At 46.2% G+C, this 23,047-nt stretch overlaps 1 long non-coding RNA gene across 1 annotated transcript in view; it reads right to left on the reverse strand.

Moving 5' to 3' along the window:
- Nucleotides 1-2,158: 2,158 nt before the first annotated feature.
- The window catches only part of LOC141171954 (uncharacterized), a 40,937-nt gene continuing 20,048 nt past the window's right edge, over nt 2,159-23,047 (reverse strand). The window contains exons 3-4 of the long non-coding RNA XR_012252396.1: nt 7,529-7,624; nt 2,159-2,841 (exon numbers count right to left, since the gene is read on the reverse strand). This is a non-coding gene — a long non-coding RNA (uncharacterized lncRNA). The remainder of the gene's footprint in view (nt 2,842-7,528; nt 7,625-23,047) is intronic.

The following is a 23,047-nucleotide window of genomic DNA, read 5'->3' on the forward strand; positions in this document are numbered from 1 at the left end:
TTACATTTATATATTGTTACATTTTCTATCCTCACTTAACTATTCCATACATGTTCCCTCTGGTGATGCCATCTCTCTTTGCCATATGATTCATCGTTTATTCATTATTTTACCTTTTTGTTTAAATAAAGATTTAAAACATTTTTAACAAATCCTTTTGTTACATTTGCTAAGTGGCCATTATTTTTTGATAGGGCATGTATTGTTGATGGGCTATCTGGTGATACATCTATTAGGCATATATAAGTATAATTTTGCTATTTATCGGTTTACCATTCTGTTCTTTCGTGCCACAACAGTACTGCTGCCTTTTGCTGCATTTTGCTTTTTGGGTGTATACCTACCTGGCATTTTATGTTACTTATTGGATGAGATAAAGCCTTTGAACTCAGATGACATTATGCTGAAGGAGTTGGAGTACATAATTCAACTGCCTAGCTGAGTTGTTGGCTTTGCCAGCTGGAGCGGTTAGGGAATTTGGCATATCTAAAAACTGAGTCATATCTAAAAGTGGGAATCAGGTGGCGGGGGGGAAGTATCTCAAGACATTTCCTACGCTGAGGAAAGACCAGAGAAACAGATAGGATGCAGAGAAGGCAGTGTTATCAAAGGAGGTGGTGGCATCAGCCATAAAAAGCTGAGCCATTGTCCATCCAAAAAATCTTCTGAGGCAGATTTGCTTCTTTGCCGGTTAACTTAACTAATCTTCATTTTTGCAAAATTTTTTTATTTTTGGTGCCTAAATGGGTGTAAAGTTCCGCCATGATTTGTTGTTTGATCACCTATTCCAACCATGTAATATAGTGACAAAAATAATAGTACAACAGCTTTTTATGTTTCCAGTCCTGGGTAGGGGCTCAAACCTGTGCAGGGTTGCAAAGGTTTGAGCTCCTACCCAGGACTGGAAACATAAAAAGCTGTTGTATTATTATTTTTGTCACTATATAACATGGTTGGAATGGGTGATCAAACAACAAATCAAACCCTGACTATATATTTCCCATGGTTTGGACACTATTATAGGCACAGAAAGCAACATACAAAGTTTATGGGACACACAGTGTCAGTGACACAAGAATGGATGGTCATCATCAATCCAGGACCTTACGTGCATTGTTTGTAAAATGTATGGTAAACCAGGCTTGGAGTAGACTACAGGCCTAGGCAGGTGAATTCTTAGTAGGCCCCTGCACAGAAAATATCATTCTTTTGGACTTACATGCAGTGACAGAACAGTCTGCTTGATAACAGAGAACTGGTAAGGATAATTTTTAGGCCTATTTTGGACCAGTATTTTGTTTTAAAAAGCTTGAAAAGTATATCAGTGCACTGTGCTATTAAATGGGCTGCAGGTACAACCGCTTACCATATATTGTGAGATCATTTTGACATTTCTAAGGTTGTTTTTATGTTAAAGAGCTTTAAAGGTGTTCAATGCATTCATTGGAGACCGCAAAGTGTTATGCACATCTTCTACAGGCAATTGGAGTCTTTGCAATATTAAAATTGGAAGCAAATTAATTTTTATAAATTTGATAAGGCTGGCAAATTTGAATTTCAAAAGATTTGCTCATTTTTCATATGGGGGTTAGCAGATGTGCTGTGCAATTAGACATGTTGTGTAAAGACCATCAGTGTAAACATCTCATTTTCTCTCTGATGCAGGTTAGCTATGTTGTGACTTTTACATGCATGTTTGCCTGTAAAAATGTAGCAAATCTCTGCTCAACATTAACTATTTCCTACCACAGGCATTATTTTATGTCTTGTCTGACAGGAAACCTTGCACCGAAAATAATTCAATAATTTAGCATAATTAGGCTAGAGTTCATATTATAAATTTATTAGGTGTCACTCTATACCCCTAAGGATTTTTTTATTATTTTACCTATTATATTTTTAAGCTGCTAAATGCTTTTTATTCCACTTTTTTTGTACTTGAAAGTAATCTGATGACAGTAACTTGTTTGGTTCTACTGTTCATAATAAACTGTCCACTATGTATGGCTTATTACACACTGAACAGCAACACTGCAGTGGAAAGGAATGGGTATTTTAGGGTCCATTAAAATCAATAAGTAAGGTGCAATACGCCATCCATATGCCAATTAAATAGAAATAAATGTAAAATAAATAAGCATTGGATTTGGGAGCTCAATAGTTTTCCATTGAATTTTAATCCAGAATAAGATGCATGGATCAAGACAGACTCATGGACTGAGAGAAATACTTGGACTATTAAATAAATTATACACAATTTACATATTATGAGTTGACAAAATTGAGCCATCAATAAAAGTGTCTGTTTTTATCCTTATAGACAAGTTACCTAATAGTGTGTAAGTCTGGAACACAGAGAGAAATAGATTGAAAGGGAGAGTGAATGAGAAATTTTAAAAAAGATAATAGGTAGATAGATAAATAGATAGATGCTCATTATATTATGTAAATGAATGTATATTTATTGTTATAAGGAACATATGTTCGGCAATGTTAGTTTATTCTTTATTTCTTGCTTAATACACTCCAGTTTCAACATTCACAAAGCGATGATTAGTATCAGCTATAACTTCCATCATAGCAGAGATCTTTTTATTACAATTGTGTAATTTTATTGTGGTTTTATCCGGCATTTTTATTTTTAGATTGTTTTTATTAGCTCCACACAAACATTGTGGTAAAAGGACAGTCGACCAAAGATTTCTAGCTTTTTTTACCCCAGCGGGATTACTAGTGGTGGGCACAACAACAGTCTTCTGTGTATTCAAAAAGATAGGATTACTCTTGATTTCACTCATGGTGGATGTACGGAAACAGCATGTGTTATTGCAGTTTGCTTTCCTGTTGCAAGATAAGAACAATGATTTATTAACATGGCTATGATTATAATATGTAATAACAAAGAAATGTATTAACAAGTTGCATAAAACATTATCCTGAAATATTACAATACAAGACACAGCTTCCTTTAGTCTTTCAGAAAACAATACACTAAGGAACAAAATTAGGGTACCACATCGAAAGAGACAAAAGTTAAACAGTAAAAAAAAAAAAAAAATCTAAATTGAAGAAAAAAAAATGCAGAATTGTTATATATTTGAAAAAGACAAGGCTTTGAATCCCGGGTTTACCCCTTTTGACAGAAACACCTTTAGCAGACATTTTAGACAGTATGATGGTTCCTACAGCCCATTGCACAGCATTATACCCCACCTACACCCACACAGTATGAAAGCCCTTACTACACATCTCCCCACACAGTATGATGTCAACTAGAGTTGGGCAGATCTGGCAGCATTCAAATTTGCCTAAGTGCGCTGTTGACAGCCACGAGACATGCAGGGATTGTCTGACAAACAGGCAATCCCTGTATGTGTTGCAGCTAACAGACACAAGACATGCAGCCACGGCAACAGGATCATATTTTACGGTTAGGACTCAGGCATGCTTGGATAACGACTTATCCGAGCACATTTGCGCAACACTACTGCTGACCTCTTCAGCTCCTCTGCTTCTCACAGTAACTGGTCTTTCTCACGTCTTCTGATCCCCAACACTCACGCTGAAATCACCAGTCATTACACAACAACTTATGACACTGGTGAGGCCCAGGAGGGTTCTGTGCAAGCACGTGAAAAGTCACGAGGCTATGATATCACAACGTGTGCATTAACCTTGTGTGTGCATGCGCAGAACCATCCTGAGCCTCCTCAGAGCCAATGCTGATCAGAAGATGTGTGAAGGACCGGATAGGTGATGGAGAGGAGCGGAGGGGCCAGAGAGCGGAGCGGTAAGGTGAATATGGCTATGTTCACACTTTGCGTTTTTGCTGCGTTTTTTCCACAGGCAAAACCTGCTCTCTTGGCAGTAAATAAGCAATGTCACAAAAGCAGGTTTTACCTTTCATGGGTGAAAAACACTGCAAAAATGCTGAAAAACGCTGAAAGAAGTGACATGCTGCTTTTTTCAAAAATGTAGCTCTCTGATAGAACAGTCAGGAAAAAAAAACAATGTGTGTGCATGAGATTTCTGAAATCTCATAGACTTTGATGGTACTGTCAAACGCAGCTTAAAATTTGCATAAAACATGCAGCAAAAAAAAGCTGCAAAAACGGAACGTATGGAACATAGTTTATAAGTGTTTTTTTAATTTTCTTTAACCTTTTCATTGCACTGTATTGCCACAATTTTGCTAAATCTGCACAGGAGGGAATTATAAAACAAAAAGCTGCATTTTGGTGAATTGTATTATTACAATTATGTTATTGTAAGATACAAGTAGAGCTCTATTCCTCTCAAATTTATTCACTCATCTCTAATGCCTGCCCACTTTCCCCCCACAGGTACTGAATGAGAAATAAAAAAAACCCTCACCTAGCCCAGTTCTCTCAGATGCGCTTCTCTAGTCTGTATTTTGTGCAGAACGAGACTTTGCACAGCAGGCAAAATGTAGTGTGTAATCATGCTGTGCTTATTGTAGATTGAGATACATAAGCTAAATGGTGGATCTAGGAGCCATATTCTATCACTGTATTAAACTGTACATGCATTCTGGCTATGCAGATACTGTTGAAATAGAAACACCAGGGAGGAGAAAGCAGTGTTGTTCGGCACTCAGTTCCCCCAACTCACGGGTCCTTTGGTTCCACCTGATCTGCCGCAATTAGCAGTACACCACTGAACTCTCCCTTCCTCATCATCCCTAACTCTGCTTAAGGGCTCTTTCACATGTCAGTGTGTCCGGTATGTGTAGTGACAGCTTCCACACGTACCGGAGACACATACACCCGCAGACTAGTGATGAACGAGCATGCTAGTTACTCGAGATTTATGAGCTTGGGTGTTTCCCGAGTATCTTCAGCGTGCTCAGGTGTTATGCTTGAGTCGTGCCGTGTGCATGATTTGCAACTGTTTGACAGCTTTAATACATGTGAGGACTGCCTGATTCTTAGGCATTCCTCACATATATTAAAGCTGTCAAAAAGTCACAAATCATGTACACAGTGCGACTCAAACACTGCCTCATAGTAAGATTGTTCTGTTTGGCTATAGCCACTGCAGAAGTAACTGCGGCCTCATTTATGAAAATTGCCTCATAGTAAAATCGGTCTGGTTGTCTATAGCAATGAGAGTGCAGCTTTCAGCATTGAAGCTGTTGAGATAAAGTGAAAGCTGTGCTCTGATTGGACAATTAAAACAGTCTGACTGTGAGGCAGTCACATATTTTATGCTTTTCATACAGTTAGGGCCATATATATTTGGACAGAGACAACATTTTTCTAATTTTGGTTCTAGACATTACCACAATGAATTTTAAACAAAACAATTCAGATGCAGTTGAAGTTCAGACTTTCAGCTTCAATTTGAGGGTATCCACATTAAAATTGGATGAAGGGTTTAGGAGTTTCAACTCCTTAACATGTGCCACCCTGTTTTTAAAGGGACCAAAAGTAATTGGACAATTGACTCCAAGGCTATTTCATGGACAGGTGTGGCCAATCCTTTCATTATGTCATTCTCAATTAAGCAGATAAAAGGCCTGGAGTTGATTTGAGGTGTGGTGCTTGCATTTGGAAGGTTTTGGTGTGAAGTAAACATGCGGTCAAAGGAGCTCTCCATGCAGGTGAAACAAGCGATCCTTAAGCTGCAAAAACAGAAAAAAAACATCCAAGAAATTGCTACAATATTAGGAGTTGCAAAATCTACAGTTTGGTACATCTTGAGAAAGAAAGAAAGTACTGGTGAACTCATCAATGCAAAAAGACCTGGGCGCCCACGGAAGACAACAGTGGTGGATGATCACAGAATAATCTCCATGGCGAAGAGAAACCCAATCACAACAGCCAACCAAGTGAACAGCACTCTCCAGGAGGTAGGCGTATCAATATCCAAATCTACCATAAAGAGAAGACTGCATGAAAGTAAATACAGAGAGTTCACTGCACAGTGCAAGCCACTCATAAGCATCAAGAATAAAAAGGCTACACTGGACTTTGCTAAAAAAACATCTTAAAAAGCCAGCACAGTTCTGGAAGAACATTCTTTGGACAGATGAAACCAAGATCAACCTCTACCAGAATGATGGAAAGAGAAAAGTATGGTGAAGGCGTGGTACAGCTCATGATCCAAAGCATACCACATCATCTGTAAAACACGGCGGAGGCAGTGTGATGGCTTGGGCATGCATGGCTGCCAGTGGCACTGGGTCACTAGTGTTTATTGATGATGTGACACAGGACAGAAGCAGCCGAATGAATTCTGATGTATTCAGAGCCTTACTGTGTGCTCAGATCCAGCCAAATGCAGCCAAACTGATTGGTCGTCGTTTCATGCCACAGATGGAGAATGACCCAAAACATAAAGCCAAAGCATCCCAGGAGTTTATTAAAGCAAAGAAGTGGAATATTCTTGAATGGCCAAGTCTGTCACCTGATCTCAACCCAATTGAGCATGCATTTCACTTGTTAAAGACTAAACTTCAGACAGAAAGGCCCACAAACAAACAGCAACTGAAAACCACCGCAGTGAAGGCCTGGCAGAGCATCAAAAAGGAGGAAACACAGCGTCTGGTGATGTCCATTAGTTCAAGACTTCAGGCAGTCATTGCCAACAAAGGGTTTTCAACCAAGTACTAGAAATGAACATTTTATTTACAATTATTTAATCTGTCCAATTACTTTTGGTCCCTTTAAAAACAGGGTGGCACATGTTAACCCTAGAACGCATACCTGGGGCCTCGCAGGCCCGCCCTGTTAATTGTTTTCTATTTTTTGCAAGATTACTTTAGTTCGAATTTTGAAACTCTAGGTATTCCTCAGGTATATAGTTGTTTCTTATTTTTGTTTGAGTTATTCCATGTTATTTGCACACGGGCCTAAAAGGCCCCAGGTATGTGAAAAAGTAGATTTTTATGGTCATGCAATCTAGGGTTAAGGAGCTGAAACTCCTAAACCCTTCATCCAATTTTAATGTGGATACCCTCAAATGAAAGCTGAAAGTCTGAACTTCAACTGCATCTGAACTGTTTTGTTTAAAATTCATTGTGGTAATGTCTAGAACCAAAATTAGAAAAATTTTGTCTCTGTCCAAATATATATGGACCTAACTGTATATACAGTAGATTCACCTATTAGATCTCTGATCGGTGTGAGGTGATTACTAAGGTTCATGATACTAAGGACTGTTTTTAAAATGCCACTCAGAAAAAGACCATCTATTGGGCAAGTTAATCCAAAAGCTAAGAAAGCAAAACTGTCTCAAACTGCTGAGACAAGTGAATAAAGCGACTTAAAAGTACACCGATGAGACAGGCTGAATCAAAGGCAACTAAAACATCTGAACAATGGGAATGTCGTCTTCAGGAGAAACGGATGAGACAGGCCGAATCAAAGGAAGCGGAAACATCTGAACACCAGGGACTTCGACTTCAGGAGAATCGGATGAGACAGGCAGAACACAAGACTGCGGAAACATCTGAACAAAAGGATGAATGTTGTCAAAATGGCCACATATGACATAAGCAACTTACGCAAAGACGTAGGCAGGCTGGTTTGAGTTTGGAAGTGTTAACTCTATGTTGCTTGCTCTAAGGTGGGTAATCCCAAAAATCTTTTCATATATGCACCTGAAGGTAAAACAAAAAACGTTGTTTACCAAAAAGCACTACAATAAACAGCTGTGTATCTGTGTAAATCAGTCTTACTTCTTTGTCCATTAACCACTGATTGGTTACACTGGGGGAGAGGGATGAAGGGATGCACTATGTTGTCCACCTCTTCATTTTTTATATGTTTGTGAATTAGAGTAAACTTTGACCCCTTTACCCCTCAAGCCTGTTTGCACCTTAATGACCAAGCCAAATTTTACAATTCTGACCTCTGTCACTTTATGAGGTACTCTGGAATGCTTCAGCAGATACCCCTGATTCGGAGATTGTTTTTTCATAACAAATTTTACTTCATGGTAATAATAAAAATTTCTTCAATGTGACTTGCGTTTATTTGTGAAAGAAATGGAAATTTGGCAAAAAATAAGAACATTTTGCAATTTTCAAACTTTTAATTTTTATGCCCTTAAATCAGAGAGTTATGTAAAAAAAGTAGTTAATAAATAACATTTCCCACATGTCTAATTTACATCAGCATACTTTTTTTTGGTAGGAAGTTATAAGGGTTAAAATTTGACCAATAATTTCTCATTTTTCCAACAAAATTTACAAAATCATTTTTTGCAGGAATCACATTACATTTAAAGTGAATTTGAGTGTTTCTATATGACAGAAAACACCAAAAAGTGACACCATTATAAAAACTGCACCCCTCATGGTGCTCAAAACCACATTCAAGAAGATTATTAATCCTTCAAGTGCTTCACAGGAATTTTTGGAATATGGAAAAAAAATTAACATTTAATTTTTTTCCACAAAAATGTAACATTAGACCCATTTTTTTCTATTTTTGCAAGGGTAAATGGAAAAAATTGCCCCAAAATTTGTTTTTGCAATTTCTCCTGAACATTCCGATACCCCATATGTAAGGGAAAACCACTATTTGGGCTCACAGCAGAGCTCAGAAGAGAAGGAGCTCCATTTGACTTTTTGAATGTAAAATTTGCTGGAATATTTAGCGGACGCCAAGTCGCGTTTGGAGAGCCCCTGATGTGCCTAAACAGTGGAAACCTCCTACAAATAACACCATTTTGGAAACTGGACCCCTCAGGGAACTTATCTAGTTTTGTTATGAGCACCTTGAACGCCCTGGTGCTTCACAGAAAGTTTATAACATTGAGCTGTGAATGTAAAAAAAGTCACATTTTTTACACAAAAATATTTTTTAGACCCAAATTTTGCATTTTCACAAAGGTAAAAGGAAAAACTGCACCAAATAATTTGTTGTTCAATTTCTCCTGATTACGCCGATACCCCATATGTGGGGGAAAACTATCAGGTGGGCGCACGGCAGGGCTTGGAAGGGAAGGAGCGCGATTTAACTTTTTAAATGTAAAATTTGCTGGAACAGTTAACGGACATCATGTCAAATTGGAGAGCCCATGATTTGCGTAAACTGTGGACATCCCCTGCAAATAACACCATTTTGGCAACTAGACCCCAAGTAGAATGTATCTAGATTAGTGAGTATGTTTGGTTTACCCTTTTGCTTAAGAAACAAGCATTCCTCACATGTATTAAAGCTGTCAAACAGTAACAAATCATGCACACAGGAGTGATTCAAACATATCACCGAGCAGGCTGAAGATACTTGGTACTCAGCCAAGCATACTCACCGAAAGTGTAAACCGAACATACTTGCTCATCACTATTCTAGATTAGTGATGAGCAAGTGTATTTGTTACTATTCATGATTCACACAGTATTTGGGTTATTCTGTTAGGTGTCGGGCTGTTGCTGGATTTGAAATGGGTCCAGAACCTTCTGTTGTCTCTCATTCTGGTCTAGCCAGGGCTGATGCTACTCAGCATCATCATCAGCCCCAACGCCTACCTGGTCCACGAGATGTACAGATTGTCTCTTGGTTATTTGTGCCTAGCAATGTTAAGCATAGGTTGCGGAGGGAGACAGGGCTCTTGGAGTCTATGTTCAGGATTCGCCACACTGAGCATGACCGTGACCTGGCGGACCGTGATTGGTGGTTTGGCAACCACCTGACCCGGTGACCTGGCACCACCTGATTGGTCCACGGGTGGCGTCACCAATGGTGCGACGGTGGGCAGGGCTTAGTCTTTAAAAGGCCCGCCCACAAACATGGCTGCGCGCTCTGATCATTGAGCAAGTGATGCTGTTATGTGGACGACTGTGTTCCACGTAGTTTCCATAGGCAGGCTAGTGGAAATAGGCAGGTAGCTTCGTCTAGCAGTCTGGCTCTGCCAAAGGGGTCCCCTAACACCCCGAGCAGCCTGCAGACGTACTATCCACGGCTATCGCCTGTCAGCCACGTGGAGTAGTACCCTTCAGTCCGGTAGCACGCCGGCTGGAGGCACGTGTACCCGTCGGCGTAGTCACACACGCATCCTAGCGCCGCCAGTGTTGTCTACAGATAGTTTTTCACCGCATATATCACGTGCTGCTAACAGAGATAGTGCAAATTACTATACCCATTTCAGTGTGCAGTAACACGGAAGGGTTTATCATTTAAGTTGGTTGCTTTCCTTTTCACCCGGAAAGTGTTCGGCAGCAGTCCACCTGGCTGCATCGCGGACCCCAGGGTTGGTTGCGTTCCATTATAATAAAGTTCTTTGCAACCACCCTCCTAACAGTATCATAGCGCCAGAATCTTGCCGTACATGGCTGACAACCAGCAACTGCAGCGCTCTATCCAGCAGCTTGAGACCCGACTTAGGACTCTAGAACAAGCTCACCCGGTAGCTCATATCACTGCAGTAGCTACCCAGGCGGCTTCTCAAGCAGCCAATCTGGTTAACTCGGCTACAGTGAATGCTGCGACAGCTGCAACTGCCCCATTACCCCGTTTTGCTCTCCTGGAAACATTTTCTGTAGACAGTAAATTCTGCAGGGATTTTATTAATTTATGCTCCATTCAGTTGGAGATGATGGAGGCACGGTTCCCCTCCGAAAGAGCCAAAGTGGGTTATGTCATCTCATTACTCTCCCACAGGGCTCTGGAGTGGGCTACTCCTCTATGGGAGTGGAATGATCCGGTTGTAGCAAATGCGGGTCTTTCCCTTAAAACCCTAAAAAGTATATTCCTAGGTCCTCAGGTCACGCATGATACGGCTCTTAAGCTTCTTGCGTTGATCCAGGGTTCGGCCACTGCCAGCCACTATGCCATCCAGTTTAGAACCCTAGCGGCTGAACTGGATTGGTCTGAGTGGTCGCTTATCCCGGTGTTCTGGAAGGGTCTGGCTGGGCATATTAAAAATGCTCTATCTACCAGAGAGATTCCAACCTCCCTGGAGGAGTTAATTTCTCTTGCTAACCGAATTGATTTGCGTCATGCAGAACACAAATTAGAGTTGGAGGTTCCCAGATCTCAGTATCGGTTGGCACCGTCCTTCTCTAGACCCGTTTCCAAAACCGCGACTCCCGACCCGGAGCCCGAGGCTATGGATATATCCCGGACTAAGTCTAGTCCCTCTCGTTCCCGACCTGCACATCTCTTGGAGTGCCCCGTAAATAAGGGTTCCAAGCAGTCGGGAGAACGAGTAGGTCTTACCACCGTTGGAGGAGGTGTGTTAGATTCTGGGTCTTCTTCCTCCAAATTATTATATAAGGTGACATTGTCCTTTGGTACATCTGTAGTTACTGCCAAGGCGTGGGTGGACTCCGGTGCTGATAGCAATTTTTTGTCATCTACAGTACAGATCAAAAGTTTGGACACACCTTCTCATTTAAAGATTTTTGTGTATTTTCATGACTATGAAAATTGTACATTCACACTGAAGGCATCAAAACTATGAATTAACACATGTGGAATTATATACTTAACAAAAAAGTGTGAAACAACTGAAAATATGTCTTATATTCTAGGTTCTTCAAAGTAGCCACCGTTTGCTTTGATGACTGCTTTGCACACTCTTGGCATTCTCTTGATGAGCTTCAAGAGGTAGTCACCGGAAATGGTTTTCACTTCACAGGTGTGCTCTGTCAGGTTTAATAAGTGGGATTTCTTGCCTTATAAATGGGGTTGGGACCATCAGTTGTGTTGTGCAGAAGTCAGGTGGATACACAGCTGATAGTCCTACTGAATAGACTGTTACAATTTGTATTATGGCAAGAAAATAGCAGCTAAGTAAAGAAAAACGAGTGGCCATCATTACTTTAAGAAATGAAGGTCAGTCAGTGCGAAAAATTGGGAAAACCTTGAAAGTGTCCCCAAGTGCAGTTGCAAAAACCATCAAGAGCTACAAAGAAACTGGCTCACATGAGGACCACCCTAGGAAAGGAAGACCAAGAGTCACCTCTGCTTCTGAGGATAAGTTTATCCGAGTCACCAGCCTCAGAAATCGCAGGTTAACAGCAGCTCAGATTAGAGACCAGGTCAATGCCACACAGAGTTCTAGCAGCAGACACATCTCTTCAACAACTGTTAAGAGGAGACTTTGTGCAGCAGGCCTTCATGGTAAAATAACTGCTAGGAAACCACTGCTAAGGACAGGCAACAAGCAGAAGAGACTTGTTTGGGATAAAGAACACAAGGAATGGACATTAGACCAGTGGAAATTTGTGCTTTGGTCTGATGAGTCCAAATTTGAGATCTTTGGTTCCAACCACCGTGTCTTTGTGCGACACAGAAAAGGTGAACGGATGGACTCTACATGCCTGGTTCCCACCGTGAAGCATGGAGGAGGAGGTGTGATGGTGTGGGGGTGCTTTGCTGGTGACACTGTTGGGGATTTATTCAAAATTGAAGGCATACTGAACCAGCATGGCTACCACAGCATCTTGCAGCAGCATGCTATTCCATCCGGTTTGCGTTTAGTTGGACCATCATTTATTTTTCAACAGGACAATGACCCCAAACACACCTCCAAGCTGTGTAAGGGCTATTTGACCAAGAAGGAGAGTGATGGGGTGCTACGCCGGATGACCTGGCCTCCACAGTCACCAGACCTGAACCCAATCGAGATGGTTTGGGGTGAGCTGGACCGCAGAGTGAAGGCAAAAGGGCCAACAAGTGCTAAGCATCTCTGGGAACTCCTTCAAGATTGTTGGAAGACCATTTCCGGTGACTACCTCTTGAAGTTCATCAAGAGAATGCCAAGAGTGTGCAAAGCAGTCATCAAAGCAAAAGGTGGCTACTTTGAAGAACCTAGAATATAAGACATATTTTCAGTTGTTTCACACTTTTTTGTTAAGTATATAATTCCACATGTGTTAATTCATAATTTTGATGCCTTCAGTGTGAATGTACAATTTTCATAGTCATGAAAATACAGAAAAATCTTTAAATGAGAAGGTGTGTCCAAACTTTTGGTCTGTACTGTACGTTTGCCCAGAGGCACGCCATCCTTATAGAGTTACTGCCAAGACCAATGAACATTAGAGAAGTCAATGGTTCACTCCTGGACACGCAAATCACCCACCAGTCGATTCCCCTCACCATGTCATTTCCTCAGGGCCACCAGGAGGTCATCTCCTTTCTTATTATTCCCGATGGATTAGACGAGGTGTTATTGGGTCTCCCCTGGTTACGTTGTCATACTCCACACATTGACTGGAATACGGGGAGAATTTCTTCCTGGAGTGAGAATTGTGTGTCTCAGTGTATGGTCACAGTCACCCGGAGGGTAGTCCCTGATCCCTCTACCGTTGTGGCTTCCAGTACAGATTCTTTGTCTGTCCCCAGGACCCGGGTCTTGTCAGACTATATCAAAAAGAACTCTCAGGTAGAGAGGGTGGCTGCAGTGTCCTCTAACCAGGTTCCGTCAGGGAGGACGTTTGTTCCCCCCTAATTTACAAAATGTGGTGCTCTCCTGGGCTCATGACCCTAAGATCGGAGCTCATCTGGGGGTCAAACGTACCACTAAGTCCCTTCAACGGTCCTATTGGTGGCCCCGGTGGCACCATGACGTCAAGGAATTTGTTCTCTCGTGTGCCTTCTGTGTAAAAGATAAATCATTCCGTCAAAGTCTGGCTGGTCTTCTCCATCCGTCACCCGGGATGGACTCAACAGATAGAGAGTCGGTTGACACTTCTCGTCGTCCTGCCCCCGTATTCTATCTGGGCGACAGAGTGTGCCTCTTGGCTCGCAATACTAAATTATGTGGGAAATCTGCCAAGTTTGCTCCTCACTTTATTGGTCCGTTCAAAATTTTGGCCCAGGTAAACCCTGTAATGTATCGGTTACAGTTACCACGACACCTGTGGGGTCACGACACTTTCCATGTGTCGCTCCTTAAACCCGATCACCTGTCAAAACTCGCTGAACCCCAACCTGCTACAGACACCAGGGGTGATAATCTCGAGCTGCAGGCTATTAAGGGATCTAAGATGGTTCGTGGGAAAAAAGGGTACCCTGTACACCGGAGGGGTCACGGATCGTAAGATCTTCCCTGTGAACCGGTGGACCACATTCATGTTCCCTTGCTCGTTGAGGAAAATGAGCGTCAAGTGAAGTCGGATGATAGAAGCGAGAATAATGTTATGTGTCGGGCTGTTACTGGATTCGAAATGGGTCCAGAACCTTCTGTGTACTCCCATTCTGGTCCAGCTGGGGCTGATGCTACTCAGCATCGTCATCAGCCCCAACGCCTACCTGGTCCACGAGATGTACAGATTGTCTCTGGGGTATTTGTGCCTTGCAATGTTAAGCAGAGGTTGCGGAGGGAGACAGGGCTCTTGGAGTGTAAGTCCAGGATTCGCCGCACTGAGCATGCCCGTGACCTGGCGGACCGTGATCGGTGGTTTGGCAACCACCTGACCCAGTGACCTGGCACCGCCTGATTGGTCCACGGGTGGGGTCACCAATGGTGCGACGGTGGGCAGGGCTTAGTCTTTAAAAGGCCCGCCCACAAACATGGCTGCGCGCTCTGATCATTGAGCAAATGATGCTGTTGTGTGGACAACTGTGTTCCACGTAGTTGCCATAGGCAGGTGTAGTGGAAATAGGCAGGCTAGTGGAAATAGGCAGGTAGCTTCGTCTAGCAGTCTGGCTCTGCCAAAGGGGTCCCCTAACACCCCGAGCAGCCTGCAGACGTCCTATTCACGGCTATCGCCTGTCAGCCACGTGGAGTAGTACCCTTCAGTCCGGTAGCACGGCGGCTGGAGGCACGTGTACTCGTTGGCGTAGTCACACACGCATCCTAGCGCCGCCAGTGTAGTCCCTGTGCTGTAACAGGACTACAGATAGTTTTTCACCGCATATCTCTCGTGCTGCTAACGGAGATAGTGCGAATTGCTATACCCGTTCCAGTGTGCAGTAACACAGAAGGGTTTATCATTTAAGTTGGTGGCTTTCCTTTTCACCCGGAAAGTGTTTGGCAGCAGTCCACCAGGCTGCATTGCGGACCTCGGGGTTGGTTGCGTTCCATTATAATAAAGTTGTTTGCAACCGCCCTCCTAACAACTCGCTATATTGCGAGTATTTGTGTACTCGCCTCGCTATATTCGGATGTCCCGCCCTGCAGTTTTGGCGCCTACTTTGCAGCCACTAAACTTGCTGGGCTTCTTAACCAATCACAGTAATGCCACAGACATCTTGGATGTGGCATTATTATGATTGGCTGGCTGCCCAGCGTCATGGGGTCTTTTTAAGGCCTGCCGCCGCCATTTTGTGCACATTGCGTCAGGAGCCTACGTTCTATAAGCATAGGAAGAGATCGCTGAGCAGCTAGGGAGAGTGTTTAGGCCTCTTGATAACACAAAAGCCATTTTAAGGGCTACCTGCAGTGTATACTAGTTCAGTGTTTAAATGAGCTGCTCACTAGCTAAATAATACCACCAAAAAATAGCTCTTTTAGAGCTGAAGACAGACAGCAAAGTCAAAGTACAGGGAGGGAGAGATTGCGTATTAGATAGGGAGAGGTTAAAGTGTTCTTCCAGTGTCCATCTTAAAACAGCTCTTGTCAGAGGCAAAGCAATATTTTTCAAGCACACAGAGTAGTAGCATTTTGTGCTGCCTTTATTTTTAAGGGGTCAGAGCCTGACTTCTGCTGTCCACGTTAGTCCACATAAAAAGGCGGTAAGTGGCCAACGCAAAGCAGTAGTCCAAACATTTCCTACTGCCTGCTACCAAGCACGCACCAGCCCATTTTACCCGCTGTTTTTGGGGTGACAGCCTGCCTTCTGTCCACATTATTCCACTTAAAAAGGCGTTTAATGCCCTACAAAAAGCAGTAGTCCAAACATTTCCTACTGCCTGCTACCAAGCACGCACGAGGCCATTTTCCCCACTGTTTTTGGGGTGATAGCCTGTCTTCTGTCCACATTAGTCCACTTAAAAAAGCATTTAGTGCGCCACACAAAACAGTAGTCCAAACATTTCCTACTGCATGCTACAAAGCATGCACCAGGCCATTTTCCCCGCTGTTTTTGGGGTGACAGCCTGCCTTCTGTCCACATTAGTCAACTTAAAAAAGAGTTTAGTGTGCTACACAAAGCAGCAGTCCAAACATTTCCTACTGCCTGCTACCAAGCATGCACCAGGCCATTTTACCCACTATTTTGGCTTTGACAGCTAGCTTGGCTTGTGCCATCAACATCTGAAAATCTGTCAACAAAACCCAAAATGCCCAAAAGCCTGTTATTAAGGAATGTGCACGTGGATGTAGTGTTGTCAGTGGTGCGCGAGAAGGCACTCAGTCTTTGTCAGGTCAGCAGAAGCTTGATGCATCCACTATGTTCCTGGAAAAATTTCCCGGTCTGGAACGTAAACGTGTGTGGAAGCCAGAAGAGAGAGAAGACTCTGTCTTGGATAGCTGACAAGGCCTCTATGCATTTGCCAAGCAGCAACAAATCTTCCACAACCACACAGTCTACTGTCGATACACAGAAGGCTGGCCCATCCAATCCTGAAGCTGCTTCTCCTTCCTCCCGCCATTATCAGTCACAGTAGACATATGACCCCAGCTTGGCCACTCCGAGGATCTGTTTGGTACGTATCCTTTGGTTGGCTCTGGCCTATCACCATTCAGCATTGAAGAGGGACAAGAGGAGTTGGCGTGCGTTGATGCTGAAGTATTTGAGGACCTACGGCCAGAAGAAAGCCACCTGGAGGAACGTCATTTACTGTCTCCAGAGGTGGAGGCTGATGATGATGAGACTCAGTTTCCATCAGGTCAGCCTACAATGTCAACTGGGAGCGAGGATGAGATGGAAGACGAGGTTGTCATTGATGAGTCCACTGATCCCACCTGAACTGTTGGCATGCAAAGCCATGACAGCAACACAGAGGAAGATGGATATGTAGCACCAACACAGGCACCAAGAGGTCATGGTTTGCCCAGAGTGAGAACTGGGTCAACTGTTCCCAAGAGCATCCCCGCTGTAGCATCGGCGTCTCTGCCCCTTGCTAGGCAGAGACGCCGTCCCTCTCACCTCCCCGCTCCTGGCACAGCGTCCTCCAGCGCTTCTCTCCCCGTTGCTGCCGGCACGCGCTCCTTCCCCGGCAGTGTGCTTAGGGCGCGCGCGCGCTCCCCCTCTCTTAAAGGGACCCCGCGCGCTGTCCTAAGGAGTCCCCGGCCAATTTCCGGAGAATCTCCCATATATATGGCACCTCCTCCAAAATGGAGGTGCCCAAGCAAAGTTGTTTACACTGTGTCTGATCTTTGCTTCAGCCCTCAGGTCCCGCTGCTAGCCTGACTCCTCATCCTGCCTGCCAGCCTGCTCACCTGGAGCGCTCACCTGTTACCTGCCTGTTACCTGCCTTGGCTGTCAGTCCGCTCACCTGGGAGCATCCGCCTATTATCTGCTGTGTCCGTCAGACCGCTCACCTGGGAGCACCTGCCTGTTATCTGCTGTGTCCGTCAGACTGCTCACCTGGGAGCACCCGCCTGTTATCTGCTGTGTCCATCAGACCGCTCACCTGGGAGCACCCACCAGTTACCTGCCAGTTACCTGCCTCGTCTGTCTGCCCGCTCACCTAGGAGCACCCGCCTGTTTCCTGCCTGCCTGGAGACCCTGCCGTCACTTGCTGTGACCACCTTCATGGTAAACCTAAAGACTGCTACTTGCCCTGCTTTCTCGAACTGTGACCACCTATCAGCTACCAGAGACTTTCGCCTGCTTGCCGTGTCCATCCGCCATACCGGTCAGTCCCAGCCATCTGACCCGTGGGAGCCACCTGCTCTCTTACAAGGTCATCCCCAGAGTAGCACCTGGTCCCTCAGCACGGATCCTCCCTGGTCACGGTGTCGTTAGCTGCCGTACGACCAGGGTCGGTTCGGATGGATACTTAGTCACGCCCCTCTGGGTCCCTCCTTGCACCTCGGCACAGAGTTTCCACCACCCGGACCCGTAACACCCGCTGTGCACCAAGTCAGGGAAAGGGGGCATTCAGCTATTGTGTGCAATTTTTTTTCTGAAAGTCCTTCAGAGAAAAACATTGTAGTCTGTAGCATCTGCCATACCAAGTTGAGCAGAGGCCAGGGCAAAGGCAACCTGAGTACCACCAGTATTCAAAACCACATGGCAGCCAAGCACCCTAGCAGGTGGGCGATACACCAGGGTACCAAATCTGCGTCTGCGGGTCAAGCCAATGCCATGTCACCTGGGCTATGTCCTTCAGAATCTGCTGTTCAAGAAGCAGGCGCTCATACCTCCTGCCCACAAGTTGCGATTGCTCACACACAACAAACATGAACCACATCCACTTCCTTGTCCCAGCGAAGTGTTCAATTGTCTGTACCTTAGAGCTTGGAAAGAAAGCGTAAATACCCAGCCACACACCCACAGGCACAAATACTAAACTCGCACATTGCCAAATTGCTAGCTTTGGAGATTATGCCATTTAGGCTTGTGGGAACACAGCATTTCCGCAATTTCTTGGCTGTGGCTGCCCCACGATACAGTTTTACCAGCCGCCACTATTTTGCCTGGTGTGCCGTCCCTGCGTTACACAAGCACGTGTTAAACAATCTGAACCGTGCTCTCACCAATGCCGTAACCGGTAAGGTCCACCTAACAATTGACACCTGGACAAGTTGTTGTGGACAGGGATGATACATTTCCGTCACGGCACACTGGGTGAACCTGGTGGAGGGTGGGACAAAGGTGCAAACTCGAACATCACACATCCTACCCATGCCAAGAATAGTGTGACGCCCAGCTGAGCTTGGTATCACAGATCCTGGAAGAGTGCATTGATGGATTACTCCACAAGAGGCCCCCATAAACATTCACACATCTCCACCTTCCACCTCAGACCAGCAGATGGCGCCCGTTAGGGATATAAATAGGGAAGGTGGAGCCAGGCAGCTGAGTCTGTTGAGAGAGTTCCTGCAGTAGGGAAGCCTGAGAGAGGTCAGCCTGCAGTGGAGCACAGTCCAGACTCAGTTGAAGCTCAGAATAGGTAGCTTAAGGTGTGCCAGCGCCATAAGATCGGCGAAGCACGGCAAGCTGCCGTTAGTGTGAGTAGCCTAGTGAGGGCCCGAGTAGGCCGAAGGCGAGTGGAGAGTTAGTACAAAGGGGGCAGAGGAGCTTAACCAGCTCACCACGAAGAATTTACCGGACACTGGGTCCGAAGCTTACCGGGATCTCTATGACCCAGTAAGGCATAACCGGAATCCCTGGAGAACTACAAGACCCAGGATCGCTAAAGTGCTGATACGTAACAGAGCCGGGAGACACATAGGCCCCCCAAGCTGAGGAGCAAGTACTCCAAAGAAAGGCCCTACCACAAGGTCAGCCAGCGCAGGACGAGACAAAGTTAGGCCTAGCTCCAGGCAGGTCAGAAGCTTACTACGCAGAGGCAAGTAACAGGAGGCCCTACACCCGCTCATTGGGGAGGATCCTGACATGCACCCTTCACCCTCCAGTGCTCCGGGACATGCCTGAATTTCCATCAGTAAAAGGTACTGAAGTGACTATCGTGTCTGTCCCTGTACTTGCTCAGACCAGGCTGGGTCTCACCTGTCCTGCATTCCCCTCTCCGTACGCTGCCCTGAGGCCCAGCTCCACCTGTGGGGAGCTATACCAGGTACCCGAGTAATCCCCATCCCCCTGGGCTCGTCATCTCTTCCTGGCGTCACGAACAGGATCGCATGCCCGCTGCAACGACAGAGTGTATGCCCGTTGCAACCAGGTACTGTGCGCCTTTATTGAAGTGAACTGTATATTTGACTGTGGTGAAGAGTGCCGCCATTGTTGGGCCGCCGAGCGAGAAGAATGGCGTAACCGCGAGAAACTGAGGGGCATACCTGTAAAAAAGCGCAAAGCCCCGGACACGCCCCACGCCTCGACATCAAATCGGGAAGCGCCAGGTCCTAGAAGGAGCGTCGCTGAACACTCTGACGTAGGATGCAAGCGACGCAAGGTCCTGAAGACAACCGTCACCTGCGGAGCTGCGGCCTACCGGAAGAAAAACTAGTAGGCAGGCCACGGTTAGCTAGGGGGGCGGCAGAATGTCCGATGAACAGCACAACGCCGGAATACCGGTTAACGGCCCTGATGTTCAACCCGCGCCCAACGCCGAGCAGGCCGAGGCGGCCGCGCCACCAGCAGCGCCTGTAACCCCTGTCATTCCTATAACTCTACCGTACATTCCTGGAGCAAAGTGGCTCCCCCAGTACAACGGCAAACTAGAAACCCTGTCTGCATTCAAACGGAAGATATGCGGTATCTTAGACATGTACTCTATGACAGGCAAACAAAGAGCCGCCATTGTATTAGGACAACTGACTTGTGCTGCGGACCGGGAAGTGGAAACATGCTCGGCCGCAGACCAGGAGTCAGTGTCCGCAATATTTCAAAAGCTACAGACTATCTTTGAGGATATTACTGAGGCGGACCTCCGGATGAGGTTCTACAACTGTTCCCAACAACCGGAGGACAATGTTCTGGTCAATGCCTGGTGTCTACAAGGGGCCCTGCGGGCTCTGAAACAGGTTAGTCCAACCAGCATAGAAAATGAGAATAAATTGCTGAAGGACCAGTTTGTCCGGGGACTGAGGTCTCCAGAGGAGAGCAGGACTGTAACATACCTGGCGGCGCCCTTGCATAGTGGTCCATCTCCCACTGTGCAAGAGCGCACACTTGATCTCCAGTCCAGACTGCCACTTTGGCTTCTTTCCATGTTGTCTGCTTTGCTCTGCTCTTGCTGCTTAGGGCGACGCCCGCTGAACTTCCTGTTTCTTGCAGCTGCTGCTGACACTCCCCTGATGCGTCCTCAGCCTATTGTTGTCTGTCACCTGGTATTTAACCCAGCTCCTCCTTGGAATCCATGCCTGAGCATCTTGTTCTGTCAGTTGGCTTCTGGTCGCTGACATGCCAGGTCCTGTCTATGTTTCCTGCCTATCTGTATCAGTTCCCGTGTCTGAACTGTGTCCTGTCTGTGTATTCTAGCCAGCTGTCAGTCTGCCTTCCTGAGGCTGTATTTCCAGGCCTGTCTGAACACGCTCCTAGCCTGTTCGTCTCGCCCTCTGGGGGCCGCATACCCAGACTCGCTCCTGTATTTGTTGCCGTACAGTTCCTGTCTGAACTGTCTCCTAGCTTCCTACCTGTTTTGTCTTTATGTCCGTTTGTTCCTTTTTTCTGCAGTGTCTGAACCAGCACTTGGCTTTACCTAGGCTCGTTCCTGCATTTTGTTGCAGTAACTGTTCTTGTCTGAACTGTGTCCAAGCTTCTTACCTGTTTTGTCTTTATGTCCGTTTGCTCCCTTTTTCTGTAGAGTCTGAACCTGCACCTAACTTCTTCTCGCTGTCATTGTACTTCCGTTTGTGAGTTGGAGTCTTTTCGCTACTTCTTTGCAAGTACCTTGTGTGTATCTGGTTCTGCCTTTCTTTTCCAGTCTGTTCCGTGTGAACAGAGCCCTGTCCCCTTTGCTTTGTCTCTGTTTACCGCGTCAGCGATTTATCTCTGTCCTGTCTTACTTACCGCTTCGGCGGTTCCTGCCCACTCAGCCTTGTCCACCGCACTTGCGATTTTGCTCTGCTCAGCCTTGTCTACCGCATCTGCGGTTTCGCTCTGCTCAGCCTTGTCTACCGCGTCTGCGGTTTCGCTCTGCTCAGCCTTGTCTACCGCGTCTGCGGTTTCGCTCTGCTCAGCCTTGTCTACCGCGTCTGCGGTTTTGCTCTGCTCAGCCTTGTCTACCGCGTCTGCGGTTTTGCTCTGCTCAGCCTTGTCCACCGAGTCTGTGGTTTTGTTCTGCTCAGACTTGTCTACCGCGTCTGCGGTTTTGCTCTGCCCAGCCCTGTCCACCGCGTCTGCGGTTTTGCTCTGCTCAGCCTTGTCCACCGCGTCTGCGGTTTTGCTCTGCTCGGCCTTGTCCACCGCGTCTTTGCAAGTACCTTGAGTGTATCTGGTTCTGCCTTTCTTTTCCAGTCTGTTCCATGTGAACAGAGCCCTGTCCCCTTTGCTTTGTCTCTGTTTACCGCATCAGCGATTTATCTCTGTCCTGTCTTACTTACCTGCTTCGGCAGTTCCTGCCCACTCAGCCTTGTCCACCGCACTTGCGATTTTGCTCTGCTCAGCCTTGTCTACCGCGTCTGCGGTTTCGCTCTGCTCAGCCTTGTCCACCGCGTCTGCGGTTTTGCTCTGCTCAGCCTTGTCTACCGCGTCTGCGGTTTTGCTGTGCTCAGCCTTGTCCACCGCGTCTGCGGTTTTGTTCTGCTCAGCCTTGTCTATCGCGTCTGCGGTTTCGTTCGGCTCAGCCTTGTCTATCGCGTCTGCGGTTTCGTTCGGCTCAGCCTTGTCTACCGCGTTTGCGGTTTCGCTCTGCTCAGCCTTATCTACCGCGTTTGCGGATTCGCTCTGCTCAGCCTTGTCTACCGCGTCTGCGGTTTCACTCTGCTCAGCCTTATCTACCGCGTCTGCGCTTTCGCTCTGCTCAGCCTTGTCTACCGCGTCTGCGGTTTCACTCTGCTCAGCCTTGTCTACCGCGTCTGCGGTTTCGCTCTGCTCAGCCTTGTCTACCGTGTCTGCAGTTTCGCTCTGCTCAGCCTTGTCTATCGCGTCTGCGGTTTCGCTCTGCTCAGCCTTGTCTACCGCGTCTGCGGTTTCGCTCTGCTCACCCTTGTCTACCGCGTCTGCGGTTTTGCTGTGCTCAGCCTTGTCCACCGCGTCTGCGGTTTTGCTCTGCTCAGCCTTGTCTATCGCGTCTGCGGTTTCGTTCGGCTCAGCCTTGTCTACCGCGTTTGCGGTTTCGCTCTGTTCAGCCTTGTCTACCGCGTCTGCGGTTTCACTCTGCTCAGCCTTATCTACCGCGTCTGCGGTTTTGCTCTGCTCAGCCTTGTCTACCGCGTCTGCGGTTTCGCTCTGCTCTGCCTTGTCTACCGCGTCTGCGGTTTCGCTCTGCTCAGCTTTGTCTACCGCGTCTGCGGTTTTGTTCTGCCCAGCCCTGTCCACCGCGTCTGCGGTTTTGCTCTGCTCAGCCTTGTCCACCGGGTCTGCGGTTTTGCTCTGCTCGGCTTTGTCCAC

Source organism: Phyllobates terribilis, unplaced genomic scaffold, assembly GCF_046119375.1.
Source record: "Phyllobates terribilis strain yellow unplaced genomic scaffold, ASM4611937v1 Scaffold_1__5_contigs__length_1240528914, whole genome shotgun sequence".
Classification (NCBI taxonomy): Eukaryota; Metazoa; Chordata; class Amphibia; order Anura; family Dendrobatidae; genus Phyllobates; species Phyllobates terribilis.